Source organism: Equus przewalskii, chromosome 32 (genome assembly GCF_037783145.1).
Source record: "Equus przewalskii isolate Varuska chromosome 32, EquPr2, whole genome shotgun sequence".
Classification (NCBI taxonomy): Eukaryota; Metazoa; Chordata; class Mammalia; order Perissodactyla; family Equidae; genus Equus; species Equus przewalskii.
This window is the reverse complement of record NC_091862.1, coordinates 7,884,483-7,902,364: the sequence shown is the minus strand read 5'-3', so window position 1 is coordinate 7,902,364 and position 17,882 is coordinate 7,884,483. Positions and strand designations below refer to the sequence as shown.

The following is a 17,882-nucleotide window of genomic DNA, read 5'->3' as shown; positions in this document are numbered from 1 at the left end:
CTGTTCCTTAGAGGCTCTATTGATTAATTTTATGCCATTGTTTTAAAAATTGGGAGATCAAACTCACCATAACTAAGAAAGAATTTCCCTCCTCTTTTATGCTTGTGTTTGTATGTTCAAATGTCCTCTTACCCCGTCCTTTGCATCCCACAGTAAACTTGCGAACTGCTGCCCCCTGTCCCCTCCAAGGAAAATACTTGCACAGCTCCTCCTGTATCTTGCTGTCTTGCTCTGTTGTTCCAGGAATAAGGCAGTTAAGCGTCCTCTTTCTTTTTTCTGCTTAAAGAAATTTTAAACAAAGTCTGTAGCTGTCGTTGAAACTGAACACAGGAACCGCGTTCTTGCTTGGCATGACCCAGTCGGTCCCAACAGTTTTATTTTATGCTTATAAACTGTGAAGAAAGTCGTTCTTCATTTTCCTTAATTCTCAGGTAGTTCTGAGATACTCCTGTGAGCTTTTAAGGAACAACTTCTCTAAATAATGGTACATGGTGTAATGAAATTCGTTTTGTTTTGAATACATCTAACATTTTTAGAAGTTTTGTCAGAAAATTTATTGTGTTAATTTGTTAGTCGATTCAGTCGTGGAGCATTTTGACTCCTTTAAGTTGTTCTTTAAAATGTAATAGTGAATGCTTCCTAAATGCTTATGTACCATTTTCTTGAATCCTTATAACAACCCTATGAGGTAGGTCCTGTTATTATCTCTCTTTTACAGATGAGGAAACTGAGGCATGGAGGTTAAGGATCTTGTCCAGGGTTTCACAGGTGGTAGTGAAGTCAGGTCTGGCTGCACATTCCATGCTCTTAACCACCAGGAAGAAGCAGTGTGCTTTCATTATCCACATCGGCAGATCAGAAGTTATAATTCTGTATAACCTATACTTTGGGAAAAAATGGATGTGAACGTTCTTAGGTAAAGGTAAAAAGGACAGGGGAAAGTCAAAATGTGCCATAAAAATGACTATTTCTCCAGTGATAAAAAGAAACCTTGATTTTTCAACCAGGTTTATTTCTGATTTGTTATAGTAAAAATAGGTCAGGATAATGGGCTTCATCCAACTATAAGTGAACAGCAGTGTACAGAACAAGAAGATCTTAGAAATATTTTTCTTAGCAACATTGCAGTTAATTTTACAATGGCAAATTTCTAAAACAGATTACTCAACAGGGCGGTTGTTTTCTCTTTCATACACCCTCATTGTCACCACCACCTCTTCAATACGCAGAGCTGACCTCTGACAAACTTACTGTAGATCATTAGTAAAAGATGCTTCAGGAGTTCTGCGATTTGTTTACTTAATTCCTTTTGTTTGTGTTTTTAACCGTTTTAAAAAAGCTCAGCATGCATGTTCAAAATGTGGTGGATGCCACATTTTTACGCATTGGAGATCAATAATACGGTGATCTGTGCTACCAGGTTAACCGGTTTGGGGACAGACCTGAATAAAGCTCTGTCTGCCATCTTTGTTCAGATTCTTGATGTCAGTGTGTCATTGATGAGGAAGACGGTTCCAGTGCACAGGTCTTTTGTAGAATGCAGGCCTGCACATGTTGGCCAGTGCACCACTGCGGGAGGTGCCAGCCCCGCGCATCTGCTCCGTGTGTGCTGACGGGAGAGTTATGCAATGACCAAGGGACACAAAACAGGTCGAGAGGTGATAGTGCTCTGTGATAGTTTTGCTGCTTATTGTCACTTGTGGGTACTTCTTGTCCTTATTTTTGATGAACAACTCATGATAACCATAGTAGTTGTTATTGCTAGTGGTTGAACCTAGAAGTAAACATTCCTTATAATTTCTTTTTCAAGTTTGGGGGTCAGTTGTAGGAGGATCCTGAGATTAAAAGGAAAGCTATTAACACTAATTTGGAACAATTTGCTTTCATGATTTCTTGACTCTGAATTTAAAAAAACATAGAACTTGGGTATTAAGGCTGATATAAGACTGTTCCTATCTACAAACCTTTCATTTAGAATTATTTATGTTAAAAATAACCTCATTGTTCTCACTTATTGACCTTGTAAAGTTCATGTTACATGAACTTAGGAATAACTTGTTTTCTTTACCAATGACCTTATCTATTATTTGCTTGATATGGTTCTTCCAAGTTCATTTGAAAAAATGGGTTTCACTACTAAAAAAGTACTTGCATATCCTATCACTCCTAGGTGATTTGATCTCTCTCTCAAGTTGAATGTTTCCTTTGACCCTGCATGTTTCAGTCTTGACATTGGATGTCACCTATTCTCCCTAGCGAAATCCACCTTACGGTGCCGGTGCCGCTGCGGACTGTCGTGGCTGCTTCAGTGCTGGGCGTGGCTTGAGACCATTACAGCAGTAGATACCGTGGGTGGGGGTGGCTTTCGGCAGAGAAGCAGTGACCACACAGCAGTAACAAAGGGCTCCAGTGATGGCAGAAGCTCCCTCATGCCCTGAAATGGGGACAGCTGGTCTCTCAAGAAGGACTTTGTGGTTCCCTTTAATTGTCATGTCGTTAGAAGTTGCTTCTACTTCCTTCACGTGTGTTCTCTTGGTTTCTTGTAAATCTTGTTCTGAGCTCTACTGAAATATGGGGATATAAGATCTTGACTGCTTACAGGATGTTTTTGCCTTGATAACTTCCTGTTACTTAATAATTCCTCATTCCTCAGTGATTATCTTTTTTACTCATAGAGTTCTGTTGTCTTAGCCTTCTCATTTGACCAGGTGGTATGTATCCTTTTTTTTTCGTGAGGAAGATTGGCCATGAGCTAACATCTGTTGCCATTCTTCCTCTGTTTTGCTTGAGGAAGATTGTCGCTGAGCTAAGATCTGTGCCAACCTTCCTCTATTTTATGTGGGATGCCACCACAGTGTGGCTTGATGAGTGGTGCTAGGTCCACGTCTGGGATCCAAACCTGCAAACTCTGGGCTTGCTGAAGCAGAGGGCACGAACTTAACCACTGTGGCGCTGGGTCAGCCCCAGTATGTAGCCTTTAGTTTATATCATTGTGAAATTTCAGTGGTGCATTATTTCTTGTCTGTCGCAACATGGTTGCTCCCCTTTACCCCCTCTGCACACCCCTCACCCCCCTTCCCCTGGTAACCACTGAACTGTTTTCTTTGTCCATGTGCTTGTTTATATTCCACATATGAGTGAAATCATCTGATGTTGGTCTTTCTCAGTCTGGCTTATTTTGCTAAGCATAATTCCGTGCAGGTCCATCCATGTTGTTGCAAATGGGATGAGTTTGTCTTTTTTTCTGGCTGAGTAGTATTCCATTGTATATATGTATACCACATCTTCTTTATCCAGTCATCAGTTGATGGGCACTTGGGTTGCTTCCACGTCTTGGCTATTGTGAATAGTGCTGCAATGAACATAGGGGTGCATATGTTACTTTGGATTGATTGTTGATTTCAAGTTGTTTGGGTGGACACCCAGTTGTGGGATAGCTGGGTCATATGGTAGTTTTATATTAGTTTTTTGGGGAATCTCCATACTGTTTTCCATAGTGGCTGCACCAGTTTGCACTCCCACCAGCAGTGTGTGAGGGTTCTCTTCTCTCCACACCCTCTCCAACATTTGTTATTTTTAGTCTTAGTGATTATAGCCATTTTAACAAGCGTAAGGTGGTGTCTTAGTGTAGTTTTGATTTGCGTTTCCCTGATGATTAGTGATGTTGAGCATCTTTTCATGTGTGTATTGGCCATCTGTATTTCTTCTTTGCAAAAATGTCTGTTCATATCCTCTGCCCATTTTTTGATCCGGCTGTTTGTTTTTTTGTCGTTCAGTTGTATCCTTTTTAAAGACGCTTTCATGTTGCCAATCAGTAGGCCGTTGGAAATAGTTTCTTTAAAGAGAAAAGAGAAGAGCTGTCAGAAAAAGGATTTGGCCTATGGCTGCTGTGGATCTTTCTGAGCTGGCATTCCTTTGGCAGGGTAAAGTAGAGAAGGTCCAGGTCCTGTGCTTCAGCTCCTTGTCAGCTTTGTCCACACCTGGTGGGTTGGTGTCTTTCCTTACTGATAGAAAGCCAAAGTGTCCTTAAGGGATTGATTGGTAAGCATGACATCAGCAAGGGAAATTAGTTGCGTGATCCTAGTGACTAAAGTTAACAGACCAGAGAGGCTGGCTTACATCCTTCGCAGGCGTCCCCCTGCTCCTCGTATGAGAGGCATGTGACAGAGTCTTACTCTGGTTTTCATTTCCCGAGACTTCACACAGGCTGCTTTTTTCCTCTTGTCACTGACTTACCTCAAATGGTTGGGTTATAGTGTGTGTTTTTAATCTTCAGTCTTACTTTAATTAAATTGTGACAAACCTTGCTTTTCCTGCTTTACTTGGAGGTATATTGTATCCTTGTCCCTAAAGACATTTGTTTAAATAACCCTCAGGTGTAGATTTTAACAAATGGCGAGTCTCAGAGGATGGCTTAAGTGTCTCCACCTTCCCCATAATCCACCGCCTGCTGCCGCCCCCCACAAAGAAGCCTTTGGCATAATTTCTGAGAAAGGTGTGGCACAGATGGCAGCGGTTGGTGCTTTCATAAATGCCTTTTGACTCTTGAGAGTATTGTGTTCAAAAAAGATCATGATGGTATGTGGTTTGTCTGGATTTAGTTATAAAATTAAATTTAAGAACTTTAGAACCACATCAGAATTCTGTGCAGCTATTAAAAACCATGTTTCTAAGAAATAGTCAGTGACATGGGAAAATACTTTGTGTAAATCCTTCTAGAGAAGTCCTTACAGATGAGTGGGACCTGAGTACCTATTTTTAAAAAGATTGTCGAGTACTTCTGATGTGTATATACCTAGCACTGTGTTCGGTGAGAAAAGCGGATTGTAACACTGTGGTTGCGGAAGATGTTAGTCAGAATTTGAGACGGCTGCTCAGCTCATCTCTCTCCACCGGCTGTGTCTGTGCTGCCTCCATCTTCCCTCCCCTCCATTCTCACCTCTCTCAACTCTAGCTTCAAGGTTCGCATTGCAGCTGCCCTCTGCTTACACACTCCTGGCTATAAGGGTGCACACTTGACCCAAGCCGGGCCATTAGGGTTCTTTCCTGGGGTTTTCAAATTGAAGCTGGGGGAGAGAAATGCTGTTTAATAATCAGAATGTTTACTGTCGAGTCCTGGGCCTAGAGCCAGCTCCCTGAAGCTGTGGTCACAGTCTCGGAGAGAAGTGGTTTGGTCTCAGGCAATGACATTAACCCCCGGAGAAGAGCAGAGAGACCCAAAGAGGTCTTTGGCCAGTTTCCTTTTATGCTAGGTTCACCCCCATTTTTCTCTTGATTTGATATGTGAGTTAATAAATTCTCTACTTTTGCTTAGACAGTTAATAATTTGAGTTGAGTGTCTTAAAAATCCTAAGTAGTATTCAGTATGATCCCATTTAAGAAAAAGTGTATATGTGCATAGAAAAAAGATTAAAAGGATACATACTAATTTTTCCCTAAAATTTTTTAATGAACATGTTACATTTATTTTTTTAATAATAAAAAGCTAGTTGTGTAATCCAAATTTTTGTATATTTATAATTATGTTTCCTTTCTTTGAATTGTTACTAAAATTGAAATGGATAAGATTATGTATGTTGTGTAAAGAGAATATTGTTGCCAACTTTTAAATTAACTTAAGTTTTCCTTTTTAAAATTTATTTTTACTATTGATGAACTATCTGAACTGACTATCGAGATGGTTTTCTTTAATTTTTTAGTTCATCTTGGGAAACAGAATTTGTACATTAGAAACAACTGCAATAACAAAATAAACAAAAGGCTTGCTTTATGGTGGCCTTTTATATTTATAGAATATTATTTAGAATCTGTAACTGTATTCTCAACATGTATGTTGTGTTAAATGCTTTCCCCCTTTTTGAGAGGCATATTTGAAACCACTATTTTAAAAGGAACATTATTCCTCTGGAAAGTAGGTGTGGTAGGTACATTCTTCTGTTTCCCACAGACTCACATTCACACTCCTGTAATGCAGTGCAATTTGCCTTTAGATGTTTACTCACTAACTGCATAGGCAAAATGAAATTTTGTTTTAGAGCTATAAGAACATCATTTGTCATATTTTGCAGACATCAGTAGAAGTATTAGTCTCGTGGGTCAGGATGCCAAATGTTTATAAAGTGGCAGGGACAGCTGTTAAGAATATATTAGGCATTCTCTCAAAAGTGTTTCATAAGTGGGTTTCATTTGAGCATAGTTTCAGAAGAACTAGACCTTCTGTGAGCAAAGTGCGTATTAAGCTTTGAAGCTGATCAGATTTGATGTTTTCAGTGGAGCTTTTTTTTTTTGCATGTGAGCAGGCCATTTGAGCATACTGCTGAGCTGTCGAATGTTCTGAATAGGGCTTGTTAGGGGACAGCCCGTTTAGAGATGTAAAATTAAGAGAGATTGTCAACCTTTTTAGTCTTTCAGTGGAAGTGTTTTGTAAGAAAATTTATACATGCTTTATTTTTATTGTACCATTAAAAATCCTAAAGTCTTTTTAAGTAGGAACATAAATGTATAAGGACATAAATTTTTTATGTAGGAACATAAAAAAAAAACTCTCACATATAATTTGGTTTTCTTACAAAATTTTGAGAGTTAGTTTCTTGAGTGTATAAGTATTTAGTTCTTCTTCAAATAAGGAATTAAGCACTTACGAATGAAATCTTATGGGTGGTAGGACTCTTAATTCATTTAGTCCAATGAATTTCCTAGCCGTTGCTTATAGACTTAGGAGAGTTTAGAGCTGGAAGGGAAATTAGAGATCATCTGGATCGTGTTCTTTATTTTAGAGATGAGAAAACCAACCTAGAGAGGCTGCGGCTTCCCCAAGGTCAGAGCTGAAGACCCAGGCCTCGCTTATGGCCCACTGCTCCCCTTGTTAGGGTCCAGAGCTGAAGATGCTCTGCAGTCACCTGAGCGCGCAGCCCAGTGTCAGCTCAGCCCGCACACCCAGTCACTCAGCAGCTGAGGGATACTGTATTTTCTGGATTAATCAGAACTTTGCAGGAGAGAGCAGTGATGAAAGATTCGTTTTCAGGAAAAAAAAATGCAGAAACCCCCTGAAATCTCCCCCCAATTCATTGTATATAACTTTTTTTTTGCCATGAAACTTTTATTTCAAGTTCACAGGAACCAATGCTCAAACCTTTTTAGATATCTTGTTATTCTTTTCTGTGTTCAGTCTCTAGACTAAGCAGACAGTAGACGGTAATTTCTTTTCGGTGGTGGTAATGTTGAAACTCTGGCAGTAAGAAATACATTTTACGACAGTATGTGTGTGCTCCATAACTGAAATAAAATTTACGAAACAATATTTGACCTTGTGAAATTTGATGCACTCTGATAATTCTTGTTCTCTTCTGTTCTATGAAAAAATTGTTCCTCATCACCCATTAAATTGACGTTGTTACTCACAAATGGGTTGTGACTGTCAGTTTGAAAAACATGGCTCTACCAAAAATAAGAAAAGATGCTGCCGTATTCTGTCCCTTGTCCCTGGAGACTGAATCAGGAGAACAGGCACAGTACTTACCCACTCAATGATCAAAAGGAGTTTTGAAGAAGCTAGGCGAGGTTAGGATCCTAGTATTTCTTCCTTGAAAACAGCATTCTTTCCCAAAGGCAAGGCTAAGAATGCATCTTTCTCCTTCTCTTTCAAGGTTGCTCTCTTGGTTGCTTATCCTTAAACACAAGATTTGTAAAGATGAGTTTAAAGTTTAGGATTAATTTTAGAGTAAAATTGGGGTTGCAATATATGAGTACCTTAGGTAATTTGTTCATTTCCCCCAAAACACTGATCTGTATTTAATTTTTTTCAAATAGAGCGATCCTGAAGAAAAAAAAGGAACCCATTTTCTTGTGTGTGTGTGTGTGTGTGTCCGTGTGTGTGTCTGTGTCTACGGCAGTTTTCACTGCAGGGAGACGTATTTTTAAGAAAAAGGTGACCTGGAGTGTTGTCCCTTGCCCTTCCTTCAGCCTGATAATTCTTTCTCCTCTTCCGGCTCTTCTCTCAGGCAGTGCTTACTTTGGGTCAAGCTTCCCTTGACCTCTCCCCTCGCGCCCTTCCTCCTAGACTAAATTAGGTCCTTCTGTTAAAACTCCTCATAGTCCCTCTAGTTTTCCACCATAGAGCGTGTCACCATTTGTCATTATATATTTGTAAGAGTGTTTGTTTACTGTCTCTTGCCTTTGGTAGACATTAAACTCCATGAGGGCAGGGACATTGTTTGGCTTACTGTTATATGCGAGTCCCTGGCCCAGTGTCTGACAGTTGGTAGGCTCTCTCCATCTCTCCACCAGGCCAGTTAGGTGAACGAGGCAGGGAGCGTAGTGGTTAGAGCATAGGTTTTGGTGTTAGGCTTTGAATCTTACCTTTTGATTGATAGCTGTATGATTTTGGGAAAGTTATTTAACCTCTCTCAGACTCAGTTTCCTGATGTGAGAAACAGGAATAATAATAGCACGTACTTCTTAGGTTGTTAAGATTAACTGAAATAACCTTTTATATAAAGTGCTCGGCAAGTATTAGCTGTCGTTACTACATTTCTCTTCCTTCCTTTTTGGTTTAACATGAGAAATGGAGAAGTCCCTCGTAATTAATTTTCTTAAAAAGCCATCAGCTATGCTTTGAGGCTAGATACTCTTGAAAATAGCTGCAATAGTCTGTGTTATTCAGGAAACACTATGTCTGCGGAAGTCATAGAAGGGAGAAACAAGTTTTTGGGGCATGGCTTTTCCAAAATCCCTCTTTGCTTCAGTTGTGATTTATTTTGCATGTTATTCCTAAAGGTGTTGAAATTTGACCCCTTGGAGGGTCATAAATCATGCTACTAACATCAGAAGTGTAACCCTACTAATTGAATGACTTGTTTAGGTCATAGGCACAGCTCAGGCTTTTTCTTTGGAAGTTCTTTTTAGCTGTTTATTTAACTTGACATGTCTCTACAACTTAGATTAATACTATTTTCATTTTTTAAAATGTTTTACACTGTATTTAAGAATATTTTCCAGATTGATCTAGCTGCTGCCTCAGAAAAGCGAATGAAATTGTTCGATTAATAAAACTAATCAGTTAGAAATCTCTGATTATAAAAGCAGTGCATGTCTATTGTGGAAAAATCTGAAAAATATGAAAAGTATAAAGAAGAAAATAACTAATTATAATCTTACCATCTAAAAATAGTTACCTTTAACATTTTGGCATATTTCTTTCCAGGGCTTTATGTGTATGTGTGTGTGATATCTATATATATATTTTTTTCCTCCGCAAACTTATCTTTAGCAGCTACCATATCATGAGCACTTTCCCATGTTGTAAACATATATAATTACAAACAATATTCATCTTTATGTGTATATCATAATTTAATTGTTCTTAAATTATTTTATGACATATGTTTCCACTTATTACTAATGACATGATACAAATCTTTATGTAAACTTTTCAGTATTTTAGATTATTCCGTTCTTTTTTTTTTATTATTTTTATTTTTCCTTTTTCTCCCCAAAGCCTCCTGTACATACTTGTGTATTTTTAGTTGTGGGTCCTTCTAGTTGTGGCATGTGGGACGCCGCCTCAGCATGGCCTGATGAGCCGTGCCATGTCCTTGCCCAGGATCCGAACTGGCGATACCCTGAGCCACTGAAGCGGAGCGTGCAAACCCAGCCACTCGGCCATGGGGCCGGCCCTCGATTATTTCTTTAAGATAGATTGCTAGATCATAAGATATTTAGAGTTTTAAGACTGGAGACATGTTGCCACATTGCTCTTTAGAAAGGTGCTAAGTTGTTACACTCACACCAGCGTAAAAGAGAAAATACACTGGACAGTTTGAGTTACAGAAGCATAGTCTCCTAAATTATCTTGCGTTATAGGTAGTTTAAGAGAAAAGAGAAAGAGATTTCATACATATCCAGAAAATAAAACGTTAATAAAGCAACAGCATTCCAAGCAAAACCCACAATCATCCTTCGTTAGTTCATTCAGGCTTATCTGGTTTTCATTCTCGTTGATGTTCAGTTAGCAGTCTCATGCATCCATCTTCTTGACTAGAGTTCTAGAAATCCTGACTCAGTCCCCAGGTATAACCTCAGAGTTGTTTAAACACGCCATCAGAAGCCTGTCCCCAAAAGCACCCAGCAGAGTCCCTCCCCACGGCCTCTGAGACAGCCCTTCTTTGTGGAGGACAGCGGCTGGCTGCAGGTGCTCTCAGGGGAGCAGCAGAGTAAAAGCAAACGGGTCTGTAGGGGATGGAAAACTTAAGGTGGCTCTGGTTAATTTATCACTTGTAGCTTTCAAAAAGGGAATATCTGTTGAGGATTCCTTACAAGATTAAGGCAATAGATAAGAAAATTCGGTTGTTTCTGTAACATGCAAAACAAGATAAAAGCCAGTCCAAAATTTTTTTAGACACAGCATTTATAAACATAGTGATTAGCTCTATTGTCAAGAAAGAGTGGATATTGTGTCTAATTTATGAAAATGAAGAACACACAATCTTTATAGAGAAAAAAGATTTTCAAATGTAACATATAATAGTCCTGATATAATATATCAAGAATATACCAAACATGTAGTTAGAATATACCAAGAATATATGAAGGATGTGAAGTAAAGAGATTCTGTAAGTCTGGAGTAGGTCCTAAACATCTGTGGATGTTAATAAAACTCCATAGGTAAGTGACATGAATCTCCAGTTGAGAACCACTGGCTTAGAAGATCCTAGATTCAAATGAAAGAAGTTGCAACCGAGTAAGCGTGGAGCAAACATAACTGAAGTATGCCTGAGAACACTGTGCGTTTGTCTAATATCAAGCAAAGTGGTTCCAGCACTCTGATAAACAGAAGTGTCATGGACAGTGAGGGTATTGACAGTTCTCTACGAACTTCCTATACAGCAAACCATTCCTGAAATAGTTACCACATCTTACCCACAAATTTGACGTGGGAAGGCTAAGCCTTTCCTCTGATTTGATTAAGTCATCAATAGTAACGCATCAGATACACTTAATTGTTTCTAGCACCTCTCATTTGACAGGGTGAAAGAACAAATCCTTTGTAATTTTCCAGTGGCCCTCTGGGAAGTCTTAAAGACAGTTTTAGGTATAAAAGATACCATTTAGGATTTGAGTTGGGGAAGGCAAAATATCAAAAGTTGTCAGGAGATTTGAATGCTTAAGGATAGGATCATGGACTACCAAGAAATAATACTTGGATATATATTTAACCAAAGCGACAATAAAGGTTCTAAAAGTAAACATGGAGGGGAGTGTAACGTGATTGTAAAGAACCTTTCCTGGATGAGAAACTTGTTTCTTAAATAATGAAGGACGTAACATTCCGGCTATTGCAGTGTGGAAAACGTTCATTAATGGAGAATGTCTCAAAGAGGAAGGAGAAAACTTGCTTTATGAAACATGGGAATCGTGGAGGAAGACAGGGGTGGGTCTTGTCTCATAACATGCGAGGACATGGCAGCCCTGTAGGTTAGCCACTGCTTGGAAGACAGAAGGGTGGGGGGATTTCTTACTCATTGCTCTCTTCCAGGACCACAGGGCTCAGATAAAATTCAGCAGTTATCCCAAGCGATGTGTGTAAGTGCCCAGCTGATTGTGTCCTCTGGAATGTTGAGTATCTTCATTTGTATCAAATAGTTTGAAGTAGGTTATTTAATTGTGAATATCTGGACATAATCCTTATGAAAATCTGTAAAGAAAGTTTTCTCTTTTAAAAATTGCTTTGGTTCCTGTTTATTTTAGTGCTTTTGCTCTTGAATAGACTTAATTTCTAGCTGTCTTATGCTCATTTAACTTCTTGAAATTGAGCTTTTAAAGAGTAATATTTTAGCAAATATAAGACACCACTGATTGTAAGATGCAGTATAATTTTATATATCACTAAGGAAAGAATACTGCAATTAAAGTATGACGCAATGCTTTTTATATCAGTTATAGGAAATGATGCAATGTCAGAGGTGTTAAAATGTGGGAAAAATGTGCATTTTAAAGTCAGTGAAATATGAGAAAGCCTTGACTCTTGCTGTTTTTAAACTTAATGTGATTCCATATGTGATATATAGGAAGCTGCTGACTTCCTCCACGTAACCTGTTCAGTTTATGAAGAGTGAAAAGAAAGTGGATGGTTGAAAGTGGGATAGGGTAGAAAGAAAGTGGGATGGAAGCGTTGTATTACATAATGTTTTGCATTATCTGGGTCTACCAGTAGGAACCTGTGTTTGGCAACTGCATACTGACTTCCATTGAATATTTTCTGATATTTCTATTCCAGGAAGCCGTTTGTGATCTTAATTAATTTAACCAGTCCTTTGTTGGACTTTTAGGGTGTTTCCATTTCTTTTTCTATTATAAACAACATTGTTATGAGCATTCTTTTCAGCTCAATCTTTATGTATATCCAAGATGTCTTATTAGAATAAAATCTTGGAAATGTAATTGCTATATCAAAGAGTTATGCATCTATATATACTTAGTTATAATCTGTTATTCTTTAAGTACGGAATTTTACATACTGAATTTGTATATATAAGAGAGGCAACTGTACAAACTGTGGACAGAATTTGATAATACAGAGATGAAAGAGAGAGGCCAGTTCACCAATTAGGCAGGACCCGGTAGGTTCCTTTCAGGTTTTTTTATTTTAAATTTTTGTGTAATATTTATTGGTGTATAATGTAACACAGACATTTGTTTATATATGAAATGTGTAGCCTGATAAATTATCCAAAAGTGAATGTACCCTTATAAAGATCACCAAGTGGAGAAATGGAACACGGGCAGCGTCCTAGAAATCCCTTCCTGCCCCACACAGTCACGGCCCCACCTCTCCTCAGCGCCCTGACACTTACTGGTATTTTACATCTTTCTTGCAACATGATGTGTGTGAGATTCATTTATGTTGTTTTGGGTGGTAGTGGTTCTTTCCTTCTTGTTGCTGTAAAATAGTCGGTTGTGTAAATGTATCACAGTGTATTTATTCATTCAGGGTTTTTTCCCTATAGTAACTATTTTTAAGGGTACTGTTCAGTAGTGTTTAAGTACATTCATTCACACTGTTGTGCACCAAGTCTCCGGAACTCTCTTCATCTTGCAAAACTGAGACTCTGCTCATTAAATAACAACTCATCCTCCGTCCCCCAGCCCCTACCACCCCCATTCTACTTTCTAGTCTCTGAATTTGCCTGGTCTAGGTGCCTCATGTGTATGGAATCATCAGTATTTGTCTTTTTTGTGACTGACTGCCTTCACTTAGCAGAATGTCCTCAAGCTTCATTTATGTTACAGCATGTGTCAGAATTTCCTTTTTAAGGCTGAATAATACTCCATTGTATGTATATACTGCATTTTGTTTATCCATTCATCTGTCCATGAACACTTGGGCTGCTTCCATCTTTTGGAGTGTGCATAATTTTAAAGATCTTTCATTTCTGTTGCCAAATACTCCAGAAAATTTGTGCCAGTTTTCATGAGGACAGTATGGCTTTATTCTTGCCATTACAATGATAATTTTTAAGTCTTTGCCAGTGTTTTGGTTACTTGTGAGATTGAACTCTGTCTTGTGTCATTTAGTTACTTACATTTCTTCCTATTGTGTTTTAAAAATTGTTCATGTATCTTTCTTCTTCTCTTGACTGTGAACTACTTGAGGGTAGTGACTGTCATCTGAGATGTCCTGTTCGTCTGTGAAGTGCCTAGGACTGTGTCTACCACATGAGATGCCTAGGGTTCGTAAATAAATGAATACGTTTGTTTGGGGATAAGACTCATAAGACTGTATCCTTACAGTATTTTTTGTTTTGTTATAACCTATTTTAAAAATATTTCTTAAAGTAGTTGCATAGTAAATAGTCTCAAGTAGTATTTGATAGCTGGACTCAAGTAGCATTTGATTAGAAATTATCTGTTTTAAGCTTTTTTCTTGTTCTACATTTCTTAGCTTAAAACAGTATGTATGTTTTTCCTCAGATAGGCAGCCTTAAAAAGTTCAGTGTAAATAAAAGTCATGTTGATGCATTAAATTTTTCTTTGCTATTTAGTCCTTAGCCCATCTGCGTTACGTGTGCGCTGGCCTACCCCTTATTTTCTTTTCAGTAGAGCAGATAAGCTTGACAGTACTTGTTAAGCCTCCGTTTAGGATCAAATCACTGATCCCTTTGCTGTACCTGCTATCATTAATCCTTGTTAAATGCTCAAACACTAACAGTTTGATTGTCTGGAAAGTTTGAAAAAGGGCTTACACTGCCACGTGTCAGATCTGATAGAAAGCGTTTTAAGCAGCTTTGAATTCACTGCTCTGGAACTCTCGGGTTAGGGGTCCTTGAAGGCCGTGAGCCTGTTCTTCCATGTGGCTTTGGTTGTGCTTTTTGTGCCTCTTTCCCCTCGGGATTGTTTGGAGGGGAGGATCCTTAGAACATCGGAAGAGCTGCCAGGGGGAGAGCTCCGACGCTCTGGTGCTTCTGCTGACACAGTTCCCTGGGGCGTAACTCTAGAGGTGCTTGTGGGCGAGTGATGAGCGAAGAGGACAACAGAGAGGGTGAGTGTGGGCTGCAGGAGCCAGAGGTCCAGAGAAGGAAGAGGAGGCGGCAGAAAACAGGCTTTCTTACTCAGGGGAACCCGCTTGTCCTGATGGGCTCCTAAAAGCAAAGACTTAGAAAGATTTTGAAAGTAAAATGCTTTTAAGGTCAGTTTCTCTGGTGCATGAATCAAGTCGACTCCTTTAACGAGAGGTTCCCAAACAGGCACTGAAGTTATCAGCCTGCAGTGAATCGATAAAGTGACAGTGTGGTGATTTTTTTCTGTACAGTTAAACTTATTTTCCAGGGTTAAATTGTATGTTTTTGGAGATGATGGTGGCAGTAGATGTCTACATTTTTAGTATCTTTCTTGGCAAAGTAAAATGGTAGCAGCCCTGTGTTGGTTCCCTTTAAGTACCCCCAACCCCCATCGCACCGTTAATTTTGGATATCATGTCTTGAACTAAAATAATTAATTTAGAAACTGTTTAGTGATACTCATTAATCTGAAGAGGTAGGACCTCAGAAATAAATCGGGGAAAAATACTTCTGGAAACATCAGAAACATTTGCCATGAAGCTTCAGCCCGAACAGTGAGCTTTTACTTTGTAAAAGATGCCCTTAGAGTTTTACTTGCCTCTTTGAATACCTAGGTGTTCTTTAACAGAAAACCAAAAGGAATATGTGTGTACTGAGGAATGGTTACTAAAAATGGAGAGTCAGTAGCCTGATTATGTGAATGAAATTTAAAAACTCAACCGTAACTGTAGCGATTAGAAGTTGAGATGGCTCACTTCTTCATCCCATCTTACCCATTAAACCTCCTGTACCATTTAGTCATTTCCCTCGCAGGCTCACTCGTGTATGAAGTGCCTACTGTGTGTTAGGCAGTGCTGCGCCAAGACCATGGACTGCAGTGGTGGGTGAAATAGACCTGGGCTCTGCTTAGTTACCAGGCCCTCGGAGAGCTTTGATAAGGCCCTCGGAGCTTTCTGAGTTGGAGATCTCCCCACCCTCAGATTTAGCTAGAATTAGGGAGGCCATGAATTTCAGTTAAAGTCACGTTTGTGAAGAGACCTCATACTGAATGCTTATATACATTTGCCACTCAACAGTAGCAGAATTTGAGGCATCTTTAAGCTTGAGGTCCAGGCCAAGTAGACCTGCTGAGCCCCTTCCCTTCTCGAATATAGTTTCCATCCACACTGAATATCTTCCCAGTTCCTGAACATGCTGTTGTCATTCTCAGTTTCTTGCCTTTGTGTAGATTGGTGCCTGTATGTCAGCTGCCCTTTCCTCTCTATTCTGTTGGAGTCATTTCAAATGGTACTTATCTTATGAATATTCCTGTATTCCCCCAGGCAGATAGTACTTTTATTATATATAAGCGTGATGTAAAAGATTCCCTGCCTCCAAGGAAATTATAATCTAGTTAAGGACAAGAGATAAGGTAATGGAAACTTTCTAATTCATGGTCTGGTACAGAAATGGTAATAAATTTACATGTGTCATCTGCCTGTGTGCTATCATTCAAGTGGTGTAATATGTTTTCTGTAAAGATTACAATGAACTTGTAAAATAGATGGGCATTTTCAAATGAGGAGAGTGAATCTTTAAGAAGTGTGTTAGTTTAGAATACGTGCAGCCAGGACTCAGGTATGTTTGTTATACTTCAGAGTCTATGAATCTCTATTTCTTATGCTGTCTCCTCAGGCATAAATGTGAAAGGACGTGGTGAAGGATTTAAATAATAGTTTATTATATCAATATGAGATATCACAAGAAGGATTAATTGCTAAGTAAATTATACAGGGGTGAGAAAAGGTCATTTTAGGCTAAGGTGGGCATGAAATATTATCTGAACATATTGTGAGCATTTGCCGGGTTAGTAAAAATATGAAAACGTCCTTTTTCAGTGCTGCATCGTACTCGGTTTTGTGGTTGTATTGTGGATGACTTAAGTTATTCCCAGGTTCTCACTGTTCGGATGGCACTGCTGTGGACCTCTTGGTGCACAGCTCTGTCTACTTTTGTAAAATCATTTCCTCAACATAGAATTCAAGAGGAGTTTGAACACTTTTAAGAGTTTTACTATCTAATATTAAACTTTTCCTTCTGGAAAGATTGTACAAAATGTAGAGGCTGTGAATAGCGCTTACCTTACTATACTCTTTCTGGCTTTGAGTGTTACAGAAAGTCTTTGCTAATGAAATAGGCCAGAGAGAGTTATCTTGTTCTAATTTGAGTGTCTGGTTACTAGCATAGGTGGAACCATTTTCATGTTTTATTGCTATTTAAATATATTTTGTGAATTACCTTTTTGTATTCTTTGCTTATTTTCCTCTTGATATCTTAGGGTTTTTCTTGTCAGTTTTAAATAAAGCTTTTATACATTAAGGACAATTTTTTTTCTCCAGCTTAACTTTTTTTTTTTTTTGAGGAACATTAGCCCTGAGCTAACTGCTGCCAGTCCTCCTCTTTTTGCTGAGGAAGACTGGCCCTGAGCTAACATCTGTGCCCATCTTCCTCTACTTTGTATGTGGGACGCCTGCCACAGCGTGGCTTGACAAGCAGTACATAGGTCCACACCCAGGATCTGAACCAGTGAACCCCGGGCCACCAAAGTAGAAGGTGTGAACTTGACCAGTGTGCCACCGGGCCTGCCCCTAAATAATTTCCTTTAAATTTTCTTCCATTTCTTTAAAGCTAGAAAGTCCAACACACGAAATTAAGGGAAAATGATGTCAGGCCCATTTTCTAAAAAAATACCATAAAATACATTTGCTATGGTATTTTATGGAAAAATGGTATAGCTGACATATACTGTAAGCTATGAAAGATATATCTCCTTTTCGCTCATTCACCAAACCGTTGTGTCCATGTTTACTTAAAACCTTTTTCTCTAGAAGGTTTTGCCTTTATTGAATTTAGCGAAAGCCTTGATTATGAATCATTTAAATTAACCATGTGACTAAGTTATGGTTAGTTTGTTTTAATTAACCACTTTAATTAAAGTGTGGAGAGTGTGGAGGTTAGTGTCATTCCAAACATGAAACAACAGCGTATTACAAAAGATTGAAAATTACTCTTATTTGGTTAACTTCTTGAAATTTATGTGATTTTTAAGTCAGTTTCTTGTAAAGCTAGTGTACCTGGTTGGGAAGGGGGTTGTCTCTGTTCCGTGTGGAGTGGAAGCAGCCTTTTAGCTGGGGCATCGATTTTGAATAAGCTGTGCATCTGACGCTTTTATCCTTTGAGTGTCTAATGTATGTTGGGACGAGGTATTTTGGAAAGAACCCTCCTAAATGTCTGGTAAATATTGTCTAAGTCAGTGCTGCTTAACCTTTTTTGGTTTGTAAACTGCAT

The 17,882-nt window shown here is 38.8% G+C and overlaps 1 protein-coding gene across 12 annotated transcripts in view; it reads left to right on the top strand.

The window, feature by feature from the left end:
• MAP3K4 (mitogen-activated protein kinase kinase kinase 4) overlaps nt 1–17,882 on the top strand; it is a 139,090-nt gene that overhangs the window by 37,364 nt on the left and 83,844 nt on the right. The gene's annotated exons all lie outside the window — the stretch shown is intronic.